This window comes from Ranitomeya variabilis, chromosome 2 (assembly GCF_051348905.1).
Source record: "Ranitomeya variabilis isolate aRanVar5 chromosome 2, aRanVar5.hap1, whole genome shotgun sequence".
In the NCBI taxonomy this organism is placed as follows: domain Eukaryota; kingdom Metazoa; phylum Chordata; class Amphibia; order Anura; family Dendrobatidae; genus Ranitomeya; species Ranitomeya variabilis.
In genome coordinates this window covers 454,074,622-454,101,419 of record NC_135233.1, presented here as the reverse complement: position 1 = coordinate 454,101,419, position 26,798 = coordinate 454,074,622, and the positions used below count along the sequence as shown (strand labels likewise).

Below are 26,798 nucleotides of genomic sequence, written 5' to 3'. Positions count from 1 at the left end.
CTGTCAGGTCCTACGAGGTAATCCATCTGAAGGGGTTAACTAATATTACAGGCACAGCTGCGATAAACCACTCGCTCGTGCCTGTAATCCCCGGGTGCTGAAAGGAAAGCTGAGTGATCTATACTTACATTCAGTCGCGGTGATGCGCCCCTGCTGGATGTTCTCATGAACTGCAGCCTGGGAAATTTTTCCCACGCTCCAGGTCATATGAGGACATCCACCAGGGGGCGCATCACCGCGACTGAAGGAAATGTAGGTCAATGACCTACATTTCCTTCATTCGCTGGGGAATTACAAGCACGAGCACAGCTGCTTTTGCAGGGCTCCTGCTTGTAAATTATTTTAACCCCTTCAGATGGATTACCTCGTTGGACGTGACGGTTCAACAGAGGGTATGTATTTTGTGTGTTTATTGTTTTGCCAAGCGAGGGTCTGAAAATGGATTGAGAGAGCAATAAAATATTAAAACAACCAGTGTGTTTACTTCATTAAAATACTTTGAAATCATGTGTGTGTGTGTTTTTTAACACTTTCAAACAATTGGATTAATAATGGATAGGTGTCATAATTGACGCCTCTCCAATATTAATCTGGCTTAATGTCACCTTCCAATAGCAAGGTGGCATTAACCCTTCATTACCCCATATCCCACCGCTACAGGGAGTGGGAAGAGAGTGGCCAAGTGCCAGAATAGGCGCATCTTCCAGATGTGCCTTTTCTGGGGTGGCTGGGGGCAGATGTTTTTAGCCACGGGGGGGCCAATAACCGTGGACCCTCTCTAGGCTATTAATATCTGCCCTAATTCACTGGCTTTACCATTCTGGCGGAGAAAATTGTGCAGGAGCCCACGCCAATTTTTTCCGCCATTTAACCCTTTATTTTAGCAGCTACAGCGGCCAAATTTTGCACATACACACTACTAACATTAGTAGTGTGGAATATGCAAAACAAAAGGGGGATATGAGATGGTTTACTGTATGTAAACCATGTCTCATATCCTGTCGGGTTTGTGAAGGAGAAATGCAAAGCTGGCAATTGAATTACCGGCTTTTCTATAGAACACCGCTGCGTATTTCTCGCAATGCACACGCATGGTCCGTGTGTAATCCGATTTTTTCTCGCACCCATAGACTTGCATTGGCGAGTCTCGGCCGAGATACGCTGACAATCGCAGCCTGCTGCGAGTTCCCTCGGATCCGAAATACGGTGGAGAAAATATCGGATGATGGGAGCTGAACCATAGATTAACATTGGGCCGAGTGCTATGCGATTTTTTATCGCATAGCACTCGTCCGTATTACGGTCTAGTGTGACCCCGGCCTAAGAGTTGTACTAGGTGAGTGTGAGAATGAGAGTTGTACTAGGTGAGTGTGAGAGTTGTACTAGGCGAGTCTGAAAGTGTGAGAGTGTAAGAGTTGCACTAGGTGAGTGTGAGAATGTGAGAGTTGTACTAGGTGAGTTGTGAGAATATGAGAGTTGTACTAGGTGAGTGTGAGAATGTGAGAGTTGTACTAGGTGAGTGTGAAAATGAGAGATGTACTAGATGAGTGTGAGAATGAGAGTTGTACTCGGTCAGTGTCAGAATTGTACTAGGCGAGTCTGAGAGTGTGAGAGTTTTACTTGGTGAGTGTGAGAATGAGAGTTGTACTAGGTGAGTGTGAGAGTTGTACTAGGCGAGTCTGAAAGTGTGAGAGTGTAAGAGTAGCACTAGGTGAGTGTGAGAATGTGAGAGTTGTACTAGGTGAGTTGTGAGAATATGAGAGTTGTACTAGGTGAGTGTGAGAATGTGAGAGTTGTACTAGGTGAGTGTGAAAATGAGAGATGTACTAGATGAGTGTGAGAATGAGAGTTGTACTCGGTCAGTGTCAGAATTGTACTAGGCGAGTCTGAGAGTGTGAGAGTTTTACTTGGTGAGTGTGAGAATGAGAGTTGTACTAGGTGAGTGTGAGAATGGGAGAGTTGTACTAGGCGAGTCTGAGAGTGTGACTTGTACTAGGTGAGTGTGAGAATGAGAGTTGTACTAGGTGAGTGTGAGAATGTGAGAGCTGTACTAGGTGAGTGTGAGAATGAGAGCTGTACTAGGTGAGTGAGAGAGTGGGAGAGTTGTACTAGGTGAGTGTGAGAGTGGGAGAGTTGTACTAGGCGAGTCTGAGAGTGTGAGTTGTACTAGGTGAGTGTGAGAATGAGAGTTGTACTAGATGAGTGTGAGAATGTGAGAGTTGTACTAGGTGAGTGTGAGAGTGGGAGAGTTGTACTAGGTAAGTGTGAGAATGAGAGTTGTACTAGGTGAGTGTGTGAATGTGAGAGTTGTACTAGGTGAGTGTGAGTGGGAGAGTTTTACTAGGTGAGTGTGAGAGTGTGAGAGTTGTACTAGGTGAGTGTGAGAGTGTGAGAGTTGTACTATGTGAGTGTGAGAGGGGGAGAGTTGTACTAGGTGAGTGTAAGAGTGGGAGAGTTGTACTAGGTGAGTGTGAGAGTTGTACTAGGCGAATCTGAGAGTGTGAGAGTGTAAAAGTTGTACTAGGTGAGTGTGAGAATGAGAGTTGTACTAAATGAGTGTGAGAGTTGTACTAGGCGAGTCTGAAAGTGTGAGAGTGTAAGAGTTGTACTAGGTGAGTGTGAGAATGTGAGAGTTGTACTAGGTGAGTGTTAGAGTTGTACTAGGTGAGTGTGAGAATGAGAGTTGTACTAGATGAGTGTGAGAATGAGAGTTGTACTCGTTCAGTGTCAGAATTGTACTAGGCGAGTCTGAGAGTGTGAGAGTTTTACTTGGTGAGTGTGAGAATGAGAGTTGTACTAGGTGAGTGTGAGAATGTGAGAGTTGTACTAGGTGAGTGGGAGAGTTGTAGTAGGCGAGTCTGAGAGTGTGAGTTGTACTAGGTGAGTGTGAGAATGAGAGTTGTTCTAGGTGAGTGTGAGAATGTAAGAGTTGTACTAGGTGAGTGGGAGAGTGGGAGAGTTGTACTAGGTGAGTGTGAGAGTGAGAGTTGTACTAGGCGAGTGTGAGAATGTGAGAGTTGTACTAGGTGAGTGTGAGAGTTGTACTAGGTCACTGTGGGAGTTGTACTAGGCGAGTATGAGAATGAGAGTTGTACTAGGTGAGTGTGAGAGTTGTACTAGGTGAGTGTGAGAGTGTGAGAGTTGTAGTAGGTGAATGTGTGAGTTGTACTAGGTGAGTCTGAGAGTGTGAGAGTTGTACTAGTTGAGTGTGAGAGTTGTACTAGGTGAGTCTGAGGGTGTGAGAGTTGTAGTAGGTGAATGTGAGAGTTGTACTAGGTGAGTCTGAGAGTTGTGCTAGGTCAGTGTGAGAGTTGTAGTAGGTGAGTCTGAGAGTTGTGCTAGGTCAGTGTGAGAGTTGTAGTAGGTGAATGTGAGAGTTGTGCTAGGTCAGTGTGAGAGTTGTAGTAGGTGAATGTGAGAGTTGTACTAGGTCAGTGTGAGAGTTGTAGTAGGTGAATGTGAGAGTTGTACTGGGTCAGTGTGAGAGTTGTACTATGGCTTATTTTGGGACAGAGGAGGTCACTGCTGATACAGGCACTGAGCTGATTATTGAATTGTAGCTTGTGCCCTCAGGGTGTTGGTGTCAGTGTGACTGGCACAGGGCTGGGCACACACACTGGCTGCTGCTGTGTCTGCTGGGTGGCACTGGCTTTGCTCCTCACATACCAGAAAAGGATGTTGTTGTGTTGGGGTTAAACGCAATATGTTCATTATCTGTTGCTGTTTCCTGGCCAGATGCTGCACAGGGAGGAAGTGCAACTCTCATTCTACCACAGGAGGGGGAGGCTGGGCGCTGAAAAGTGACACAGAGGGGCAGAGTCCCATCACAAGCTCTGGGCTGAGGTAGGTACAATGCTGCTCTGCTGTCAGGCTGCATGCTGGGGGTTGTAGTCCCTGGCTGCTCCCCTCTGCTATGCCTGCATCCCATCACTGCTACATTCCTCTGGGATCCACTGTCTTTATGGCTTTCTGTGAGTTATTTGTACACAGATCTCTATGTGATACAGTTACACTAATATTGAGACAGTGTGTTATACACAGGCATTTCTTCTAGTTTAACCCTCGGGGGGCTGCTTTTTTTTTAAATTTAAATCTATATAAAACAACAGCTAAGACATGGAACCTGATGACAGAATTAACTCTTCTACATCACTAAACCTAGGTTAAAATTAGGCTGCGTTCACACTTTGCCAAAAAATAATAATAATAATAATAATAATAATGAACGCAACCTTTTTATTTTTACACAGCATGGGACACACTGTCATGTAGTTTTTTTGTTTTTTAGCCAATACATCCAGCAGAATGCGATGTATAAATGTGAACTGGGGCTTACTGGTAAAAAAAAAAAATTATAGTGGTATCAGAATTAGGGCTCGTGCACACGACCGTGAAAATCCGTCATTTTGACAGGTAGCACTCATCCCCGTGTTGTTCAGTGAGGCCGGTCATGTACGATTTGCCTCCGATTCTCGACCCATTTAAGTTTATGGGTCCGTTGCAAAAAATCAGACCGCACTCACGTGACCTCCGTGTGTGCTAAAATTTTCACGGTCTGAGTGAATGGAAAAGATGGAGAAATTTTTTTTTATTCTCTACATACGAGAAAGTTGGGTCGTATCCCTGTATGTGGTTGTCAAAAAGCCATGAGACGTGCAGCCGCGGGGACTCGAGCATATTTTTCAAGCACCCGAGCATGCTCAGATAACACCTTATCCCAGCACGTTCGCTCATCACCACTTCTTTTTATAGTTATTTTTTTTCTGATCAGTGGCACAAGTGGCAATACATTGGTGTAAATTCTTTGGCACCGACCACTGCTTCCACCACAAATAATATTACCCTGTACCTGCTGCTAGCTTTTATACTGGTCACAGTGGGAGTTACATGGATCTATGCTGTGAGCGCCAGCTAGTGGTGACCGTGGGCTTTCTGAATTGTGTCCTATGAAGGCTATTTATTTATTATTTATTTTAAAATATTTAATATAAAAATTAAGCAACTTTCAAAAAGGAAAAATAAAAACTATTGATTAATGCCAGGGGCACATGGTTATTCGCTAACCGTAGATCATTCGGACATCAGTGACTTTTCTTGTATGCAACAATCGGTCCGAGTTTCACCAGAGTTTTTTTTATCAGAGTTTCCTCATAGTTTAGTCAGTGTCAGTTTTTACCAGCAAAAATTGGTCAGAGTTTCATCAGTTTTCCTCAGATGAAAAAAACCAAAACAAACTGAGAAAAACTGACTTCTGAAGGGGCCCTAAGGTGCGGAATAATTAAATTGATGGGGTCTATTCTTTAGTATGATAGAATAGAATAGCTTAGCATTTGGTGTAATATGTTTCTCCAAAAACTATGGCACCTCTGAGGCTCCGACACAGATGTGAACCTCGTCTAAGATCTTGCGCTCCTTTTAGTCCACTTTTTTTTTTTCAGTGAGATATTGTGCTGATTTGGGGAAGGTCTCGCTTGACATAACTTTAGAAGTTTACTCTCTGCTCTTTTGCACTTTTAATTTGCTCAATTACCAAAACAAACATATATTTCTTGATCCTCTCTTTCCCTGGTAAATTTGTATTTTATGTGCGGGAAAAATGCTGAAAACTTAAGATAGGTTTTCCTAGATGGGAAAAAAATGCCTAAGGGTATGTGTCCACGTTCAGGCTTGCTTCAGGCTTTGGTCAGGATTTTATGCAGGTAAAATCCTGACCAAAACTGCACCTGAGGTCACTGGCAGGTCACCTGCGGTGTTCCTACGTGTTTTGCTCATTGTAGCAACATGCTGCGTTTTGAAAAAACGCACCACGCATGCGTTTTCGCGGCAAAAACGCATGCGTTTTTTAACGCATAGTGGAGTTGGGATTTCATGAAATCTCCTCCACTATGCTGTAACATCTGGACGCTGCGTTTTTGACGCTGCGGCCCAACGCTGCATCAAAAACACAGCGTTTCCTGAACGTGGACACATACCCTAAAGGGGAGGAATAGCATAAAGTAAAAAAAAAACCAAACCTTCCTTTACTAACTTAATAAGTCCCCCTGCGGCCTAGCGACATCTCTCTCCAAGGTAATGGTTCTTTTATTATTTTTTGGGCATTTTTTTCTGATCTGGAAAAAACTCCTGTATGTTTGACCGCTCACTATCTGTCATTTGTAGTGGACAGCCGGCAAACAACCCAAAAAGTTATAAGCATATTGACATCCAAGCCAACTGCCCCAAACGTGCAGGGACTGTCCCAACTAGGCCGGCGTCACACTAGCGAGTTTTACGGACGTATGAGCGCAGAAAATACGCATTGCACACGGCCCAATGAATCTCTATGGGGCAGCTCCTATCTGCCGTATATTACACATCCATAATATACGGCATGTTACGGGCATAGAAAATCTCAGCATGCTGCGTTTGTCAGCGTATTGCGCAAAAAATCCGCCAATGAAAATCTATGGGGGCGAGAAAATTACGGATTACACACGGACCATGCGCGAGAAATACGCAGCGGTGTTCTCTAGAAAAGCCGGCACTTCAGTGCGGTGTACAGTAGAATCACAATGACAGAATAGAATAGAATAGGTAGAATAAATGTGTACACATAGAATAGGTATATATATATATATATATATATATATATATATATATATATATATATATATACACATGTCAGTGAGACACATATATATATTTATATTTAATTCAGCGCTAGATAGCAGAAAAGCCGGTAATTCAATTGCCGGCTTTTGCTATCTCCTTCACAAACCTGACAGGATATGAGACATGGTTTACACAAGATATGAGACATGATACACAAGTGAACACTCGCAACCTCGTGGCACGCTGAGACTCCGTTACCCCGACGCGCGTTTCGCATCTGCTTCTTCCTGGGGGCGTCTCAGCGTGCCACGAGGTTGCGAGTGTTCACTTGTGTATCCAGGTAATATGTATTGCATCGGACATTGCTTCCATGTTTGATTCTCCATAGTGAGATGTGTTTTCCGGATTCCGGGTTTAATTTGCATGAGGTGCGGGTGACTACTGTGTGATCTGGCCATTGTGAGGCTATAAGGCTCAGGAGTATATTGGGTGCAAACTCATACAATATTGAATGTCGGGCAATTGCCCATTATAACTGTGGGATTATTTATTACTGCGTTATGATCCATCATAGGCCTCAGTATGGGGAGATAGGAATGCACAGTATATATTGGCACTTCTAGGGGCCTTACTGGCTAGTTAGTCTGCACTGTCACTTTAATTCAATTGCTCCTTGTGTTACATTGTATTTGGTGCAATACTAATTATATTAATCATGCATATTATGCAAGGAGATTGTGTTTTACCTGAACTTGCATAAGTCAATTTTCGCTGGTCTCTGTACTGGTATTAATATCTTTGATTGAGAGGCATTTTTTAAACTATGTGTATTTTATGTGTTAATAAAGGTATTTGTTAGAAATTCAACGCTTCTTGACTATGGGAGTCTAATAACTCTAGTGTCAGTATGTTTTCATTAAGTTTGAAGTGTTTCCCATTCTAGGTGTAGAAGAAATGGGTTGGTGCTTTGTGTTTATTATTTACTATATATATAATTGTCTAAGGGTTTTTCCATCTGTCTGTCTGTCTGTCCCGTTTATTCATTCGCTGATTGGTCGAGGCCGCCAGGCCTCAACCAATCAGCAACGGGCACAGCATGGCGACGATGATGTCATAATGGAAATGCCGCGTCTCTAATTGGTCGAGGCCGCCAGGCCTCGACCAATCAGCGACGGGCACAGTATCGACGTAGATGTCATAATGGTTGCCATGGCGACGATGATGTCATAAAGGTTGCCTCGACCAATCAGCGACGGGCATAGTCTGCCGCGAATTCTGGAATCATCATTGTCTATATACTACGAGGACATGCATATTCTAGAATACCCGATGCGTTAGAATCGGGCCACAGTCTAGTTATTACATATTCCTCTTTACTAATGTAACAAGTGTCTCTGTGTAAAATTTGGGGTCTCTAGCTATTAAATTAAATGGTTAAATCCCGGAAAAAATTGGCGTGGGCTCCAGCGCAATTTTCTCCGCCAGAGTGGGAAAGCCAGTGACTGAGGGCAGATATTAATAGCCTAGAGAGGGACCATGGTTATAGGACCCCCCCTGGCTAAAAACATCTGCCCCCAGCCTCCGCAGAAAAGGCACATCTGTAAGATGCGCCTATTCTGGCACTTAGCCACTCTCTTCCCACTCCCGTGTAGCTGTGGGATATGGGGTAATGAAGGGTTAATGTCACCTTGCTATTGTAAGGTGACATTAAGCCAGTTTAATAATGGAGAGGCGTCAATTATAACACCTATCCATTATTAATCCAATAGTACGAAATGGTTAATAAAACACACACACTTTATTAAAAAGTATTTTAATGAAATAAAGACACAGGGTGTTTTAATATTTTATTATACTCTTAATCCACTTGAAGACCCTTGTCACCTGAAATGAAGTTAAAAAAAAAACAACAATATTCCATACCTTCCGTCGTTCAGTATTGTCCCACGCTGTAAATCCATCTGAAGGGGTTAAATCATTTTACACCCAGGAGCTCTGCTAATGCGGCTGTGGTCCTGACTGTAAAATCTGGGGAATGAATGGAATGCAGGGGAATGTACTGTAGTTACCTCGAGTCGTGGTGATGCGCCCCCTGCTGGATGAACTCATATGAACTCGAGCGTGGGAACTTTTCAGAATATTTTCTCTCGCTCGAGTTCATATGAGTTCATCCAGCAGAGGGCGCATCACCATGACTTGAGGTAACTACAGTACATTCCCCTGCATTCCATTCATTCACCAAGTTTTACAGACAGGAGCACAGCTGCATTAGCAGAGCTCCTGGGTGTAAAATGATTTAACCCCTTCAGATGGATTTACAGCATGGGACAAGACTGAACGACGGAAGGTATGGAATATTGTTGTTTGTTTTTTTAACTATTTCAGGTGACAAGGGTCTTCAGGTGGATTAAGAGTATAATAAAATATTAAAACACCATGTGTCTTGATTTCATTAAAATACTTTTTAATAATGTGTGTGTGTGTTTTATTAACCATTTCGTACTATTGGATTAATAATGGATAGGTGTCATAATTGACACCTCTCCATTATTAACCTGGCTTAATGTCACCTTACAATAGCAAGGTGACATTAACCCTTCATTACCCCATATCCCACCGCTACATGGGAGTGGGAAGAGTGAGCCTAAGTGCCAGAATAGGCGCATCTTCCAGATGTGCCTTTTCTGGGGTGGCTGGGGGCAGATGTTTTTAGACAGGGGGGTCCTATAACCATGGTCTATCTCTAGGCTATTAATATCTGCCCTCAGTCACTGGCTTTCCCACTCTGGTGGAGAAAATTGCGCGGGAGCCTAAGCCAATTTTTTCCGGGATTTAACCCTTTAATTTAATAGCTAGAGACCCCAAATTTTACACAGAGACACTTGTTACATTAGTAAAGAGGAATATGTAGAAAAACAAGGGATATGAGTTGGTTTACTGTATGTAAACCATGTCTCATATCCTGTCTCCTTTGTGAAGGAGATAGCAAAAGCCGGCAATTGAATTACCGGCTTTTCTGCTATCTAGCGCTGAATTAAATATAAATATATATATATATATATATATATATATATATATATATATATATATATATGTGTCTCACTGACATATATATAGACTATATATATGTTTTTAAGAATATTTGAGCCGATGGATCCATGATATGTCCATTTTGCAAGCCTGCGAGAAACAAATCGCCGTGCGGAAGCCATACGGATGCCATACGGTTGACACACGGATAAATTTGTGCGTAAAAATCGCATCCTCGCATTGAATACGGAACAGTGTTTTGGGACAATTACTGCGTATTACGGCCGTAAAAAACGGACCGTATTTTCATATGCCTAGTGTGAAGCGGGCCTTAGAAACAATCATGACATCTGTCCAGAGATTAAAAAAGGCTTTGTCCACACAAACCCAACTTAAAATTGTTGGGTTTAGTTGAAAATTGGTGGCTGACTCAGACAGGAATAAAGGCAGAACTAAAACATCTCTGAATTTCCAACACCAAAGTTCATAACCATACCGTGGTCATCTTATGGGATAGTAAACCATAAACACTCAACATCTATGTTTAAATATCCTAATTCCCTTCAGCAAGGTGCGGTGTTACCTATATGTACCTCTGTCTGTTGGAAGTGCCAATAGTCAACTAGTTTCTTCTTGGAGGATTGATGTCATGAGCTCTTGTGTCATTTTAAGATAAGTGTATTCCCTCGTTTGTCCTCCTGCTTAGTGTTTAGTTGTAGTGGGGGCTGACTGGCGCTCACCCCGTCGCCTCCCTATCCAGGGTGTATCGCTAGGGGCAGTCAGGGATTCTGTTCCTGCTGAGCGATAGGTGCTTAACCTATTTAGGGACGTTTAGGGCAGACAGGGTGTTGTCAGATCTGCCTAGGGGTCTCCACTCCCCCCTTTCCTAGTGTCTGAGATTCCCCACCTTCTTCCCGTTATTGTGCACCTAGCTTCTCACCCAGAATGACAGCTACATGTCAATAGTGAATAAACTCCATAGAATGAAACTTGACTTGAACTTTAGTAATATTTTTATGTAGTCTGGCATTATATGAGAATTCTGATGCTGAAATAAAAATACTGACTTACCAAGATAAATTTTTCTTCTTTTCGGGTTGTCGCAGGGATTTGCTGTTCTGCAAACATGGACGTTTCTGTGACAGTTCTCATGATTTAATTTCCATGTCATGTCTATGAGAAGGTAAAATTCTAAGGGTAAGTTCCAATATCATTGGTGAGGAAGCAGAAAGTCTCATTGTTACCGCCTAGAAAAACTGCAGTCATGACCCGTACCCCTTTCCCGCTTAGGCTACTTTCACACTAGCGTCGGGAAAGACCCGTCGCTGTGCGTCGGGCCGACGTTCCCGACGCTAGCGTGGTCTCCGCCGCACAACGGGGGCAGCGGATGTATTTTTCCAACGCATCCGCTGCCCCATTGTGAGGTGCGGGGAAGTGCGGGGAGGTGGGGGCGGAGTTCCGGCCGCGCATGCGCGGTCGGAAAAAGCGGACCGTCGTGAGCAAAAAACGTTACATGTAAGGTTTTTTTCTCCCGACGGTCCGCTAACACACGCCCAAGCGTCGCAAAACGGACGCAACGTTTGGCAATGCGTTGCTAATGTTAGTCTATGACGAAAAAACGTATCCAGCAAGAACTTTTGCTGGATGCGTATTTTCGGCAAAACGACGCATTTGCGACGTATTGCAGTTAACGGTAGTGTGAAAGTAGCCTAAGTGGCACAGTATACACAGTGATAGAGAAAATGTCTTGGGTAGGAAGTTGTTCTATCACTAAGGTCGGTTTCATCCAACATTTATGGCTCCATTTTGGACCACAATGTATTGACTGGTCGTGGATCTCCTTATCTGAGCTTTAAGGGGTTGTCCAGACTTGAGGTTCAAGTCTTCATAACTGTAGATTTGAGGGAATCCTCTCTGTGTACACGGTGCGCTCTGTCAGGATTAGTCAGTGCCACAGGCGACATTCCGACTAGACGTGTTCATCTTTGCTCATTTCACTTGTAATGAATGGGGCCGAACACGTCTAGTGGGCATATGACCGCATGTATGCGAAATGCATATTTGCGGTCATGGGCTCGCTCGCGGTTGTGCTGGCACTGTAAAATCCTGACTGTGTGCACACTGGGTGCTATGAGGATTCACAAGACTGCAATCACATAGAGGGACTCCAGACTTGAACCCGAAGCATGGACAACATCTTTAACAGCCTCATATTTGCATATGAGGCTTTTGAGTCCAGGTCAGGAGACCCGCCTCCAGTCTGCACATTATGGACCTGGAATGTTTGATGTGTGAAATCAGCTCAATTTACTATATACTATACTATATACTATATATTCAAGGGATCGTGTACAGCACGAGACCACTGTAACGAGTGACCTCATTGGTCCTGTAAATGTATCGCATGTTAATTGAGAAGGAAAATAAACAAAAATGTGCAAAATCTACAAGTGATAAAGGGAACTTATTCTAATACTTTGCTTTATTATAAATCTAGAATTCTTAAGGAATAAAAACTATAAATAACAAAGAAAACTTTGTTGTATTAATTGTCAATAATAAAATTAAAACAGAGGAAAAAAATATATTTCCATAAAAAAAGGTAACAGGGATAACAGCCCTATGTGTCCTGAGAGAGAAAAATGCAAAATAATTTTAATAGTCCTTAAAATAAAAAGTTATGTGCTTCACACAACCACGTATGCAAAATATACAGTGGAATTTCTGGGTGGAGCGGATCTGCTTAAAAAGTGCTTTAAATCAGGACCATGGAGCTTTTTTTAAGGTGGTTTTGGACTAGAAAGTGGCAATGTATTCCGACAGCAGAGCCACTGGGGTTTTCTTTCACAAAACCGCTTAAGTAAAAAGCCTTTTTCCTGTAATGGCTCCTCCAGCAATTTTGTTTTAGTTTTTGCAGTGGCATCTTTTTCCTATATCGTCTAAACAAAGTCGCCCAAAGAATGAGTATGTGCCTTTTTTTAACTGCTCCAGGGTTTCAGAACTATGAAGCGGTTAGAAGACGTAACAAAAGACTGAACATGTGCACAGCAATGTCGTTTTTACATTGCTGTGGATTCTTACCATTTTTTTGAGAGTTTCACAATGCCTTTTCAGGCGGAATCATCCTGAAAAAGATGTCATGTACACACAGCAAAGAAGGGGAAACTCTTCAAATGCTGCTCGAAAACTCAAAACTTCTCAAAAACTTGGAGTTTCTGCTCAGAAGCTGCTTCCAAAACTTTGCAAAAATACTCTGCGTGCGTAAAGCCAAAGAGTAAGCATTTTCTGAAGCAGTTTCCACTAGAAAACTTGTTGTTGTTGACCTCCTCAAAAATTTGTTGTTTTTAACCACCTCAAACATTCGTTGTTTTTAACCTCCTCAAAAATCTGTTGTTTTCGACCTACTCAAAAACTTGTTGTTTTTAACCTCCTCATATTCTAAAAGTATAAAAGTAGCAGGACTATGGAAGAGATTTTGCAAAATCTCATCTGCATGCTGTAGAGAAAATCTGCAACTGTAAATTAACCGGTGCTGTAGAACTGAAATTCGCAGTATGCCAATTTTTGTTGTCGATTACCTCGCAAGTTTCAAGATACAGCAAATCAAACAGCATTTTTGACACTGCTTTTTCTCTGTGGAGTTTTCTCTGTGGAAAGTTGTGTGTGCACATACCCGCACAAAAGGCATGGCAGGGACCAGGGAAGTAAAATGGCACATATAATATGGTTTATTATTTTACCCTACTGGAACCTGTTGGGGGTTATCTCCAGCGTTTCGCATTATCATGTAAATTACACTTTTGAAACACTCGGCGTTCACACATACAAAGTAGATCATTGCTTGCAGAGTGACATGGCATTTTTGGAAACATGATTATTTTTATTAGGCTGGTGCATGCTGGAAATGATTCGAGTACGGCAATGTTTTGCTGTCATGTATTTGAATGGTAGGAGCAATCAGATTTAAGGCTTTGTTACACTTTTTAGCAACGTCTGTTTTTAGTCCGCAACAAAAAACCCCACTGTGAATTGTATAAATTTTTTCCTGTTTCTTGTGCCGTTCTGTTTGTTGACTCATGTTTTTCATCACACGTAATTTTATTTTTTCCTATAGAGAAGCCTTTGGAGTAATGCATGACACACACCCCTGTGTTTTCAGAAAAAATGGCCAAAATGGTGCAATAGTAAAAATACCAACGTGCGTTCAAGCTAACATTCGGCTGTAGCATTGTTAAAACATGGCAAAAAATGTAGGAAAATATACCCAAAAAAGCATCATTTTTCAACTATGTACAATGACGAAAAAAAATTTAATTTGTTTTTCACTTTTTTTGCCGTATTTTTTATCATTTTTAGGGTAAGTTCACACTAGGCGTTTTTTCTCCCACAGCAAAACCTGATCTTTTGGCAGGAAAGATGCTGACAATAGTTGGGTTGCCGGGTCAGAATCAGGAGGTTGGCGTAGGGACCAAATCATGAAGAAGGAGACTAGTCAAAAAACAAGCCAAGGCCAAAAATAAAAAATGTCCAGTAAGAAGCAAGTCAGATTATAACTGCTGCAGTGGACTGCAGGATTTCAGGAGTTTAAGTAGCTTGCAGTCCCACCAAAACCACAGAGCAGTTAACACTATATCTTTCAGTATCTATGTCAGAGACGACACACAACTAGAATTGTCGTCTGCATCAAGAGCGTGGCGCCATTTGGCAATTGAAACAGAGGCAGCAAAGGCAGGTACCGGTACAGATGTCCCCATTTTTTGTCTCTCTTTTTGTGACAAAAGCCATAGTGGTCAGATCATGGCTATAAATATGAACCACAGTTCAAACAGTCTTCTTTTAAAGAATATTTTTCAGTTTTGGTGCCTTTTTCATGTCTTTGGTATTTTTTTCCCCCAAACACAGCATGGCCTAAGTTGATTTATAATGATATAAAAGTTGAATTTTGATGTGGTCATAAGGAGTGTAGAAGAAGAGAGATAAGGGTTATGTACTGGTGTGCATAGAGGATGGGTTATGTACTGGTATACATAAAGGATGTAGAAGTGATAAGGTTAGAAAAAAAACCTGCAAAAATAATTTTTAGCCAAAACGACTTGCATTAAAAAAAATGCCCCCAAATGTTTTGAAGACCTGAAAAAACACTTTAATGTTCACCCATTTATTGAAAGCCCTCAATAGCCACCCAGAAGGATGAGCATTGCCGCCCTGACTGTATACATTACATAGTATAAAACTTGCTTATTTGTGCTGGTAAAATGTAATTTCATAGCTTTCATAATATACATTTTTTCTGGTCTACATCTGGTTTGCTGAACACCACAGTGGTGACTTTATACATGCACTGTGGTTTAGGACTAGTTTTTGTACCTTTTAAAGCTGTGAAGTAAAGAAAGCAGCGGCTCAACCGTTGAGTAAGCCAAAGTGGTTACAAGTGCAATTTGTATGACTTTTCCTGTTTAATCTTTCCTTACTATATACAGTATGTAGCAGTATATTGTCTAGTTCTTAAAGGATTATTACCAAAAACACAAGTTATTCCTCATCCACATGATAGTGGATAACCTGCTTACTGCTCTGGGTTCTGACTGCTGGGATCCCTGTAATCCCAAGATCAGGGAGAATAGGTCTTTTCAACTCTGTGTTGAATGGAGCAGATGTGCACATGCTCGATATTCACTCTATTTATTGGCTATGGGACTGCTGAAGAAAGCTGAACGCAGTCCTCTGCTATTGTCTACAGCCCATTGACAGTCAATGGAGCGGGGGTCTAGCGTGTGCATCTCTACTCTATTGAAGATGGGGCTCTCAGTCTCAGGATTCAAAATCCTCAATCCTGAGAACAATGTAGATCCCAGTGGTCGAATCCCCACTGATCAGCAAGTAATCCTTTTTCATTTAAAGGGATATTCCCAAAATAGTGTGCTACTGCCTATCTATAACTTGGTAGAGATAAGCAAATACATTCACAGGTTAGAATTCTGTGGCTGCTGGATGGAAACCCTGCTATTCGCCTTTTACTTGTCGGCATCTCCCACTCTTTCTTATCTGGCCTGGTATGATGTCAAATGTGAATCACACCACAACGATGACATCTGCCCAGACCAGTTAAAGGCCAGTCCAGGCTTGAATCTCTAGTCTGCATCACTCTATGTGACTGCAGGCTTGTGAATCCTCACAGCACGGACTGGGCGGCCATGTATCTGCTGGTATGCGATATGCATTCTACAGCCACATTCCGGCTAGACATGTCTGCACTCACTCAATTAATGCATTGAGGGAGGTTGCATACGTCTAGTCGGCATGTATCTGCGTGTATGCAAATTGCATATTTGCGGTCACGCGTCTGCCCGCCACTGTACAGAGTGACTGCAGACTTGAACCCCAAGCCTGGATAACCCTTATTTAAAAAAGGAACAGGTAACATTGGTAGGTAGTAGGTGATCTACAGGGCTCTCACCCAGCAGCCATGGGTTACTGACCTGGCCAAAGGAGAAGTGTCCTGCTAATCTGGTACGTAGTAGGTGATCCACAGGGCTCTCACCCAGTAGCCGTGGGTTACTGACCTGGCCAAAGGACAAGTGTCCTGCTAATCTGGTACATAGTAGGTGATCTACAGGGCTCTCACCCAGTAGCCATGGGTTACTGACCTAGCCAAAGGAGAAGTGTCCTGCAAATCTGGTGCATAGTAGGTGATCCATAGGGCTCTCACCCAGCAGCCATGTGTTACTGACCTGGCCACGGTAGAAGTGTCTTGCGAATCTGGTAGGCAGTAGGTGATCCACAGGGCTTCCATCCAGTAGCCATGGGTTACTGACCTGGTCAAAGTAGAAGTGTTCTGCGAATCTGGTAGGCAGTAGGTGATCCACAGGGCTCCCATCCAGTAGCCATGGGTTACTGACCTGGCCAAAGTAGAAGTGTCTTGCGAATCTGGTAGGCAGTAGGCGATCCACAGGGCTCCCATCCAGTAGCCATGGGTTACTGACCTGGCCAAAGTAGAAGTGTCCTGCGAATCTGGTACGTAGTAGGTGATCCACAGGGCTCCCAACCAGTAGCCATGGGTTACTGACTTGGCCAAGGGAGAAGTGTCCTGCGAATCTGGAACATCGTAGGTGATCCACATGGCTCTCACCTAGCATCCATGGGTTACTGACCTGACCAAGGGAGAAGTGTCCTGCGAATCTGGTGGGAAGTAGGTGATCCACAGGGCTGCCACCCAGCAGCCATGGGTTACTGACCTAGCCAAAGGAGAAGTGTCATGCAAATCTGGTACGTAGTAGGTGATCCACAGGGCTCCCACCCAGCAGCCATGGGTTACTGACTTGGCCAAGGGAGAAGTGTCCTGCGAATCTCTATAAATGACTGATTGCCTAGTTCTGTCTGCTGGGACACCCAAGGGACTAGAGAATGGGCCTCTGTAACCTTGCAGAATCCTGTTTTGAATGTAGCGGTGATGCACATGCTCGACCTCTTCTCCATTCATTGTCTATGGGACGTCAGGGAAACCCAAGCACGGCAGCTTTGAAATTAATATAAGCTGAACTGCAGGATCCGGGAGTGGCTACTACACAGTATACGCAACCATGATGCTCTGCTCCATACATTGTTAGAATCCAGCTACCGCCAGACCTGCCAACAGCCGGACAGTGCGTATGTCAACTGCTGGACCCCCACTGACCTAAGGGTCATCAATATCGTATTAGTGGACAACCCCTTTAAGGTCTAATCAGATTTATATACTTTACTATTTACATGAGATTAGGTAGTCTACTGAAGGAAGTTATCGTCCTATCTACAGAAGTGGCAGCCTCCCTTCCAGCCTCCATCACTAAGTGCGCACTTGTTGGTCAGTGGGATGAGTTGTTTTGTTCACGTCACCTCCTTACTTCTTACAATCTAATACTTAACACTTGTTTCTTTGGTACATTTTATGCAAGTCATATGAGCTACAGACTTTCGGCTTCCAAAACAGGAAGCGATAAATGGAGAGTATGCAGTTCACATGAATCCGCTGAACAGCAACTCAGCAGTAGCGTGTAAATTTATTATAAAAGTGTAACTTGATTACCGAGTCAACTGAAGTTTGTTTTTCAATTTTCAATCAGCCTCGATGGACAGATTTGGTCTCATGATTCTCCATCGATGGCCATATTGTGGACTGTACAGCTGGTCAGGCAGTGAGGAAGGAAGCACTAATAAGTGTAGGAGGAAAACCTGCCCCCAACATATCGGTTAAACTATAATGGACAATCCCTTTAAAAAAAAAAAAAAATTATTGTGGAGAGATATCAGTTTATACACTGAATCACAGTCAATGGGTGGCTTTTCATGCAGAGGAGCTCCAATGGCGAAGTTTGGCACAAATTTCTGATGAAGTGGCCATTTATTATCTATCACAGTTCATTGTGCGTCCAACAAGAGGAAGAAGAACTTGGCAATGATAGAACAAAAGGAGCTTTCATTTTTTTGGAGGTTTTAACAAGTTTTATACTTTAAAGGGAACCTGTCTGGTCGGATAGTGATATTAGTCTGCAGATATGGGGTTAATCTGAAAGTTAATAGTGTTCGAAAGGTGTCTGACCACCGCTCTGAAAGGCTATGCTCCCACCATGAGCTTTTGATGAGTTTTTGTTGTTGCAGATTTTCTTTAGCATTTCTGCACCTAATAAGTAAAATAAGTTACTTGCGTTTTTTGAAAATCTACAAAATTGAAAATCTTCCAAAAGCTCATGGTGGGAAAAAAATGTCAACAGCTTAAAAGGCTTGTGCTACCAACAAAGTACATTTTAATTAATAGATAGTAGAATAAAATATTGGAATACGGTAATATAATATGTTAAGTAAGAGCAGTAAAAAGCATATGACCCAATGGCCTAATTTAAATAAGTAATAACAAAGGATTAAAAAATGTTGAATAATGCACATAAAGTATGATGCAAACAAAAGTGCCCCCAAACACAGTATGATGCCCCCACAGAGAATTCCTCCACAGGACCCTCCACATTCATGATATGATGACCCTACTGTACCTCTCCTCCCTTAATTACCCCCGCAAAGTATGGTGATCTCATCACAGTATGATTCCTCAACTATAATCCTCACTCAGTGTAATGGTCCCCACATAGTCCTCAATACAGTATAGCGAGCCCTGCCTTGCCTTCCATACAGTATAATGGTCCCACGTAGTCCTCCATACAGTGTAATGGCCCCACATAGTCCTCCATACAGTATAATGGCCCCACATAGTCCTCCATACCGTATAATGAGCCCTGCATTGCCTTCCATACAGTATAATGGCCCCACAAAGTCCTCCATACCGTATAATGGTCCCTGCATTGCCTTTCATGCAGTATAATGGCCCCACATAGTCCTTCATACCGTATAATGGACCCTGCATTGCCTTCCGCACAGTACAATGGCCCCACATAGTCCTTCATACAATACAATGGGCCCTGCTTTGCCTTCCATACAGTATAATGGCCCCACATAGTCCTTCATACCATATAATTTGCCCTGCATTGCTTTCCATATAGTACAATGGCCCCACATAGTCCTCCATACCATATAATGAGCCCTGCATTGCCTTCCATACAGTATAATGGCTCCACATAGTCCTCCATACAGTATAGTGGTCCCTGCATTGCCTTCCATGCTGTATAATGGCTCCACATAGTCCTCCATACAATATAATTGGCCCTGCATTGCCTTCTATACAGTGTAATGGCCCCACATACTCCTCCATACTGTATAATGGGCCCTGAATTGCCTTCCATACAGTATAATGGCCACACATAGTCCTCCATTCAGTATAGTGGGTCCTGCCTTGCCTTCCATACAGTATAATGGCTCCACATAGTCCTCCATAGCGTATAGTGAGCCCTGCATTGCCTTCTATACAGTATAATGGCCCCACATACTCCTCCATACCCCATAGTGGGCCCTGCATTGCCTTCCATACAGTAATGGCTCCACATAGTCCTCCATACAGTATAATGGGCCCTGCATTGCCTTCTGTACAGTATAATGGCCCCACATACTCCTCCATACTGTATAGTGAGCCCTGCATTGCCTTCCTACAGTATAATGGCCCCACATAGTTCTCCATACCATATAATGGGCCCTGCATTGCCTTCCAAATAGTGTATTGGCCCCACATAGTCCTCCATACAGTATAATGGGCCCTGCATTGCCTTTCATACAGTATAATGCTCCCACATAGTCCTTCATACAGTATAGTGGGCCCTGCATTTCCTTCCATACAGTATAATGGCCCCACATAGTCCTCCATACAGTATAACGGGCCCTGCATTGCCTTTCATACAGTATAATGGCCCCACATAGTCCTCCACACAGTATAATGGGCCCTGAATTGCCTTCCATATGGTATAATGGCTCCACATAATCCTCCATACAGTATAATGGGTCCTGCATTGCCTTCCAAACAGTATATTTGCCCCACATAGTCCTCCATACAGTATAGTGGGCCCTGCATTGCCTTCTATACAGTATAATGGCCCCAGATAGTCCTCCATACAATATAATGGGCCCTGCATTGCCTTCTATACAGTATAAAGGCCCTAGATAGTCATCCGTAAAGTATATTGGGCCCTGCATTGCCTTCCATACAGTATAATGGTCTCACGTAGTCTTCTATACAGTATAATGGCCCCACATAGTCATCCATACAGTATAATAGGCCCTACATAAGGAAACAAAAGATACTTACCTCTGCTTTTTCCTCCGCTGCTCCGGTCTCTACATTACTTGGCACAGTGGGCGCATTGTAATGGCGTAATTCTGCCCGCTGTGCTGAGACATTAGATGCAGAGGGAGAATAATGGCGGAGGGAGCGTCAGCTGACGCTCCCTCCTCCGTCATTGCTTTCAACTGTATCAGCATCCAGTCATCCATACAGTATAATGGGCCCTTCATCCTGCATTGCCTTCTATATAGTGTAATGGCCCAACATAGTCCTCCATACAGTACAACGGGCCCTGCATTGCCTTCCATACCGTATAATGATCCCACATAGTCCTCCATACAGTATAATGGGCCCTGCATTGCCTTCCATACGGTATAATGGCACCACATAGTCCTCCATACAGTATAATGGGCACACATAGTCTTCTGTACTGTATAATGGGCCCGGTATTGCTTTCCTTACAGTACAGAGTGCTCCATTCAGTATAATGGTCCCCCATAAAGAAACAAAAAATACCTCTGCTTGTTTCTCCGCTGCTCCGGTCTCTGCATATTCTGATCCCCTGCACTACTTGGCACAGTGGGGGTGTTTTCATGATGTATTTGTGCCCGATGTGCTGAGACGTTAGATGCAGAGGGCAAATGATGGCAGAGGGAGTGTCAGCTGACGCTCCCGTCTTTATCATTGCTTTCTACTGTATCTGCATCCAGGGTACCGATACAGTAGAAAATACCATGCTGGGCGGGGGTATTGTCCGGCATCGCAGGCCCCACCTGGCGTCGCGGGCCAGATATACTTCCCCTTCAGGCCAGAGTTTGACATGTATGATCTAAACTAATATGTAAGCTTCAACTTCATAACGGATCAGCATGGAATGTTACATTAATTCTGCATTTGTGCAAAAGGTAATATCAGCATGATTTTATTTATTTTTGCTCTACAATTAGTAATTCCAACAGTGAACTGACAGTGTGGGAACGTGGGGTTGGCATAGAGGTGAAATGTTTTTGCAAACACGTCCTGATCTGGCGTCAGCCCAGTCATTCATGACTAACTTGAGTAGAGCTGTAAATGCAAATCGCCTTCCGAGATAGAAACAACAGGTTAGTGTTCGGAAAACTTTGTAAAAAAAAAAAAAAAGAAAAACAACAACAAACAATAAATATTTAAACATGTTTTTATACATTGTTTCTGTTGAGAGCATTTTAGCCACCGGAAGTGAAAGGTGCAGATTGGCCGATCACTTGATACATCTATTAAGTAGATTTATGAAAATGTGAAACTTATCTGGTGCAGTTATGGTGATGCCGGGTTGAGGTTGGGCTGCTATGGGGCGATGTGTTTGGCTTTCTTATCAGGACACCCTTGGCCGTGGCTCATATTGCTATTACAGCACTGTGCCTGACACTGCTATGAGAATATCATGGCTCTCTATTATGGGGACATAAACCTCATTTATTAAAGCAGTCTAAAAGAAAGACATCAACTAATCAGGGCTCAGGAGAATGTCATCAGCATTTGTCCTACTGTTTAAATTACGGTATGTTGCATGCATTTTTTATTTATATTTTTTTCATATCACTGTGTTATCTACTGTATATAGAGATGTTATCAGTCATTAAACATGAGGAGGAGGAGAGCTGTGACATCACCTATTGTGAATGGTGGATCCTGAGTTATCTATTATTATTTATTGTTATAGCGCCATTTATTCCATGGCGCTTTACATGTAAGGAGGGGTATACATAATAAAAACAAGTACAATAATCTTAAACAATACAAGTCATAACTGGTACAGTTATCTACTGTATATAGAGGAGTTATCAGTCATTGTACAGGAGGAGGTGAGCTGTGAAATCACCTATTGTGAATGGTGGATCCTGTGTTATCTACTGTATATAGAGGTGTTATCAGTCATTATACAGGAGGAGAAGCTGAGCTGTGACATCACCTATTGTGAATGGTGGATCCTGTGTTATCTACTGTATATAGAGGTGTTATCAGTCATTGTACAGGAGGAGGTGAGCTGTGACATCACCTATTGTGAATGTTGGATCCTGTGTTATCTACTGTATATAGAGGTGTTATCAGTCATTGTACAGGAGGAGGAGGTGAGCTGTGACATCACCTATTGTGAATGGTGGATCCTGTGTTATCTACTGCATATAGAGGTGTTATCAGTCATTGTACAGGAGGAGGAGGAGGTGAGCTGTGACATCATGTGTTGTGAATGGTGGATCCTGTGTTATCTACTGTATATAGAGGTGTTATCAGTCATTATACAGGAGGAGGAGGAGGTGAGCTGTGACATCACGTTGTGAATGATGGATCCAGTGTTATCTACTGTATATAGAGGTGTTATCAGTCATTGTACAGGAGGAGGAGGTGAGCTGTGACATCACCTATTGTGAATGATGGATCCTGTGATATCTACTGTATATAGAGGTGTTATCAGTCATTGTACAGGAGGAGGAGGTGAGCTGTGATATCACCTATTGTGAATGGTGGATCCAGTGTTATCTACTGTATATAGAGGTGTTATCAGTCATTATACAGGAGGAGGAGGAGGTGAGCTGTGACATCACCTATTGTGAATGGTGGATCCTGTGTTATCTACTGTATATAGAGATGTTATCAGTCATTGTACAGGAGGAGGAGGTGAGCTGTGACATCATCTATTGTGAATGGTGGATCCTGTGTTATCTACTGTATATAGAGGTGTTATCAGTCATTATACAGGAGGAGGAGGAGGTGAGCTGTGACATCACCTATTGTGAATGGTGGATCCTGTGTTATCTACTGTATATAGAGATGTTATCAGTCATTGTACAGGAGGAGGTGAGCTGTGACAATCTATTGTGAATGGTGGATCCTGTGTTATCTACTGTATATAGAGGTGTCATCAGTCATTATACATTATCAGTGTAATAATGATAATAAAGACTACCAAAAAGTGATCTGTACAAAGCTGGAAATGTGAGTCTAGTTTTAGACCTAGTGGCCAATAAAAGATTTATATATGTATGTACACTCACCGGCCACTTTATTAGGTACACCATGCTAGTAACGGGTTGGACCCCCTTTTGCCTTCAGAACTGCCTCAATTCTTCGTGGCATAGATTCAACAAGGTGCTGGAAGCATTCCTCAGAGATTTTGGTCCATATTGACATGATGGCATCACACAGTTGCCGCAGATTTGTCGGCTGCACATCCCAAAGATGCTCCATACAAGGCAGGATGGATCCATGCTTTCATGTTGTTTACGCCAAATTCTGACCCTACCATCCGAATGTCGCAGCAGAAATCGAGACTCATCAGACCAAGCAACGTTTTTCCAATCTTCTACTGTCCAATTTCGATGAGCTTGTACAAATTGTAGCCTCAGTTTCCTGTTCTTAGCTGAAAGGAGTGGTACCCGGTGTGGTCTTCTGCTGCTGTAGCCCATCTGCCTCAAAGTTCGACGCACTGTGCGTTCAGAGATGCTCTTAGGCCTACCTTGGTTGTAACGGGTGGCGATTTGAGTCACTGTTGCCTTTCTATCAGCTCGAACCAGTCTGCCCATTCTCCTCTGACCTCTGGCATCAACAAGGCATTTCTGCCCACAGAACTGCCGCTCACTGGATTTTTTTTCTTTTTCGGACCATTCTCTGTAAACCCTAGAGATGGTTGTGTGTGAAAATCCCAGTAGATCAGCAGTTTCTGAAATACTCAGACCAGCCCTTCTGGCACCAACAACCATGCCACGTTCAAAGGCACTCAAATCACCTTTCTTCCCCATACTGATGCTCGGTTTGAACTGCAGGAGATTGTCTTGACCATGTCTACATGCCTAAATGCACTGAGTTGCCGCCATGTGATTGGCTGATTAGAAATTAAGTGTTAACAAGAAGTTGGACAGGTGTACCTAATAAAGTGGCCAGTGAGTGTATATGTATATATATATATATATATATATATATATATATATATATATATATATATATATATATATATATATATATATATATATGTATGTATATATATATATACATATATATATATATATATATATTATTTTTTTCTTAACATAGTGGTATGGAAAATTGAAAAGAATCTTATCAAAATATAAAAAAATGCTATTTACGGTACATTAAAACCAATTTTAAACAACATGTCATTTTCTATTCAGACATTCTCTTTAAAAAGCAATGGAAAAGTGAATTCTGCGCTGTGATTGATTGTTATGTTGAACACCAGACAGGTTTTACTAGGAGGCACTGTGTCTGGACCTGTTATGAGGGCACTATGGCCGGGCTCTATGTCTGCCAACCATACATGTGTCATGGTAGACATCTGCCGATGCAATGATATCTACGCCGCTCACCTTTGTTGCAAAAGTGGATGGCGCTGGAGAAATCCTTTAGATAAGCCTGTTTATCTTAGCTCCTTCTAATACAACAGAAATGCATTCAGACATCAATATTTTGAGGAACACTATAACTGTAATGATACTGCACTAAAACAGGAAGGTTTGTCGATGTTTTTCACCTGTACAGTTCCTGTAGGGGAAGTTTGGTACATTTGTGCTACAGAGTCAGGTTGTTTAGCATGATAGTTTTGGCTTGTTAATCAATGTTAGTGTTTAGTAACTACACATAGGAAACCAAAATAACAAATACAGCCCAGGTCGTGTCTGAGCAGCTTAAGGCTGTGTTCACACCTCTGTGTTTCTTAATCCGAGTTCTGATGGTAAAGTACAGACTGACCGTTGGTCTTCTGACACAAACTCAACAATCCCATGTATGCTAGTAAGACTAGTGAGGTCATGTTGGGAGACCCGCGGTCCACACATCGCGGCCCAACTCTGACCTAACACTGCCCTGTGACTCAGCCTTGTCACCATCATCTTAATGGCTAACTCTTTAAAGGACAGCACAACCACCAGTCCAAATCACACTCATGACAGGCACTTCAGACAGTGTTATAGAATGTGTGACCAGTGGAGGCAAGGCAAGTATTTGGTGCCCCTTAACCCACAAACCTGAATCCCTTCCACAAGTCCAGTATAGTACCCCTTATCCCTCAAGCTCAAACCCCTTAACCCCAACCCCTTATTTCTCAAGAATTTGGCGCCCCTTAACCTACGAACGTGAATCCCTTCCACCAGTCCAGTATGGTGCCCCTTAACCCATGAACCTGAATCCCTTCCACCAGTCCAGTATGGTGCCCCTTAACCCATGAACCTGAATCCCTTCCACCAGTCCGGTATGGTGCCCCTTATACCTCAAGCTCAAACCCCTTAATCCCCAACCTCTTATTTCTCAAGAATTTGGTGCCCTTAACCCATGAACCTGAATACCTTCCACCAGTCCAGTATGGTGCCCCTTATCCCTCAAGCTCAAACCCCTTAACCCCCAGCCCCTTATTTCTCAATAATTTGGTGTCCCTTAACCCATGAACCTGAATCCCTTCCACCAGGCCAGTATGGTACCCCTTATTCCTCAAGCTCAACCCCTTAACCCGCAACCTCTTATTTCTCAAGAATTTGATGCCTCTTAATCTATGAACCTGAATCCCTTCCACCAGTCCAGAATGGTACCCCTTATCCTATTATTTTCTTTTCCATTAGGTCTATGACATCATGTGATTAAAAACTGACTAGCTGAATCCTTCTAAGCTCTATGTTGGAACAGGGAGCTGTAGCGGTGCGCCCCCCATCCTGTACTTCCTCCTTCCTCTCCTGCTGCTACTCGGGGTCCGTGCACTGCATGCAGATCCCCAGGCACTGTGCCTAGGGCGGTCTCCCTCCTCCTTAAAGGGTGGTTCCACCACTTTCATTACAGAAGTCTATTTTCCCTGTATGAGTCATCATTAGAACTGCAATTCTATGTCACTGAAAACACTTTGTAGTTGTATTGATGACTCGTGCTGGGAAAAGAGACTTCCATGTTTCTACATAGAGCTGACGGAGGTCAGTGGTGTGCGTATTTCCGGCCTGATGGCCGGAAGCGAGCGTTAAATGCCGCTGTCAGAGTTTGACAGTGGCATTTATCTAGTTAATAGGCGCGGGTGGATCGCTATTCCACCTGCTCCTGTTGTGGGCACATGTCAGCTGTTCAAAACAGCTGATGTAGCGCCCCCACTGCCGCAGGGCCGAGGGGTACCCGGTACCGGGCCTCTGAGTCTCTGTTCTGGGGTTGTCACGGTGGCTAGACCCGGTCCGTGACCCTGCTGAGGGGCGCCCAATAATAGGTGTGGATGGTGGTGGTAGTGCGGTGCAGTGCCGGTCACAGTAAATAACGAGGACACCAGGTTGCAGTCTCTTTACTTCTTTACTGAAGGCTTCGAGTTAGCCAATCCAGAGCACTGTTAACCGGGCTGTCTGAGACCGGCCGGTCCAAAGGCACATTAGGAGTTCCCCTTGACAGGTGAGAATCAGCGTCTACCTGCTAGCGCCTATGTGTTGTAGTCCTTCCCTGCTGAGCACCCCGGGATAGT

General features: G+C 43.1%; 1 protein-coding gene across 2 annotated transcripts in view; it reads left to right on the top strand.

Annotated features, from left to right (window-relative positions):
- Nucleotides 1-3,722: 3,722 nt before the first annotated feature.
- RASGRP2 (RAS guanyl releasing protein 2) overlaps nt 3,723-26,798 on the top strand; it is a 124,083-nt gene continuing 101,007 nt past the window's right edge. Inside the window, exon 1 of one of the 2 annotated variants that reach the window (XM_077287322.1) lies at nt 3,723-3,843. The gene's annotated coding sequence lies outside the window, so the exon portion shown is untranslated. Of the gene's footprint in view, nt 3,844-10,725; nt 10,819-26,798 lie in introns of those variants that run through there. The other variant, XM_077287321.1, reaches the window with a different exon arrangement.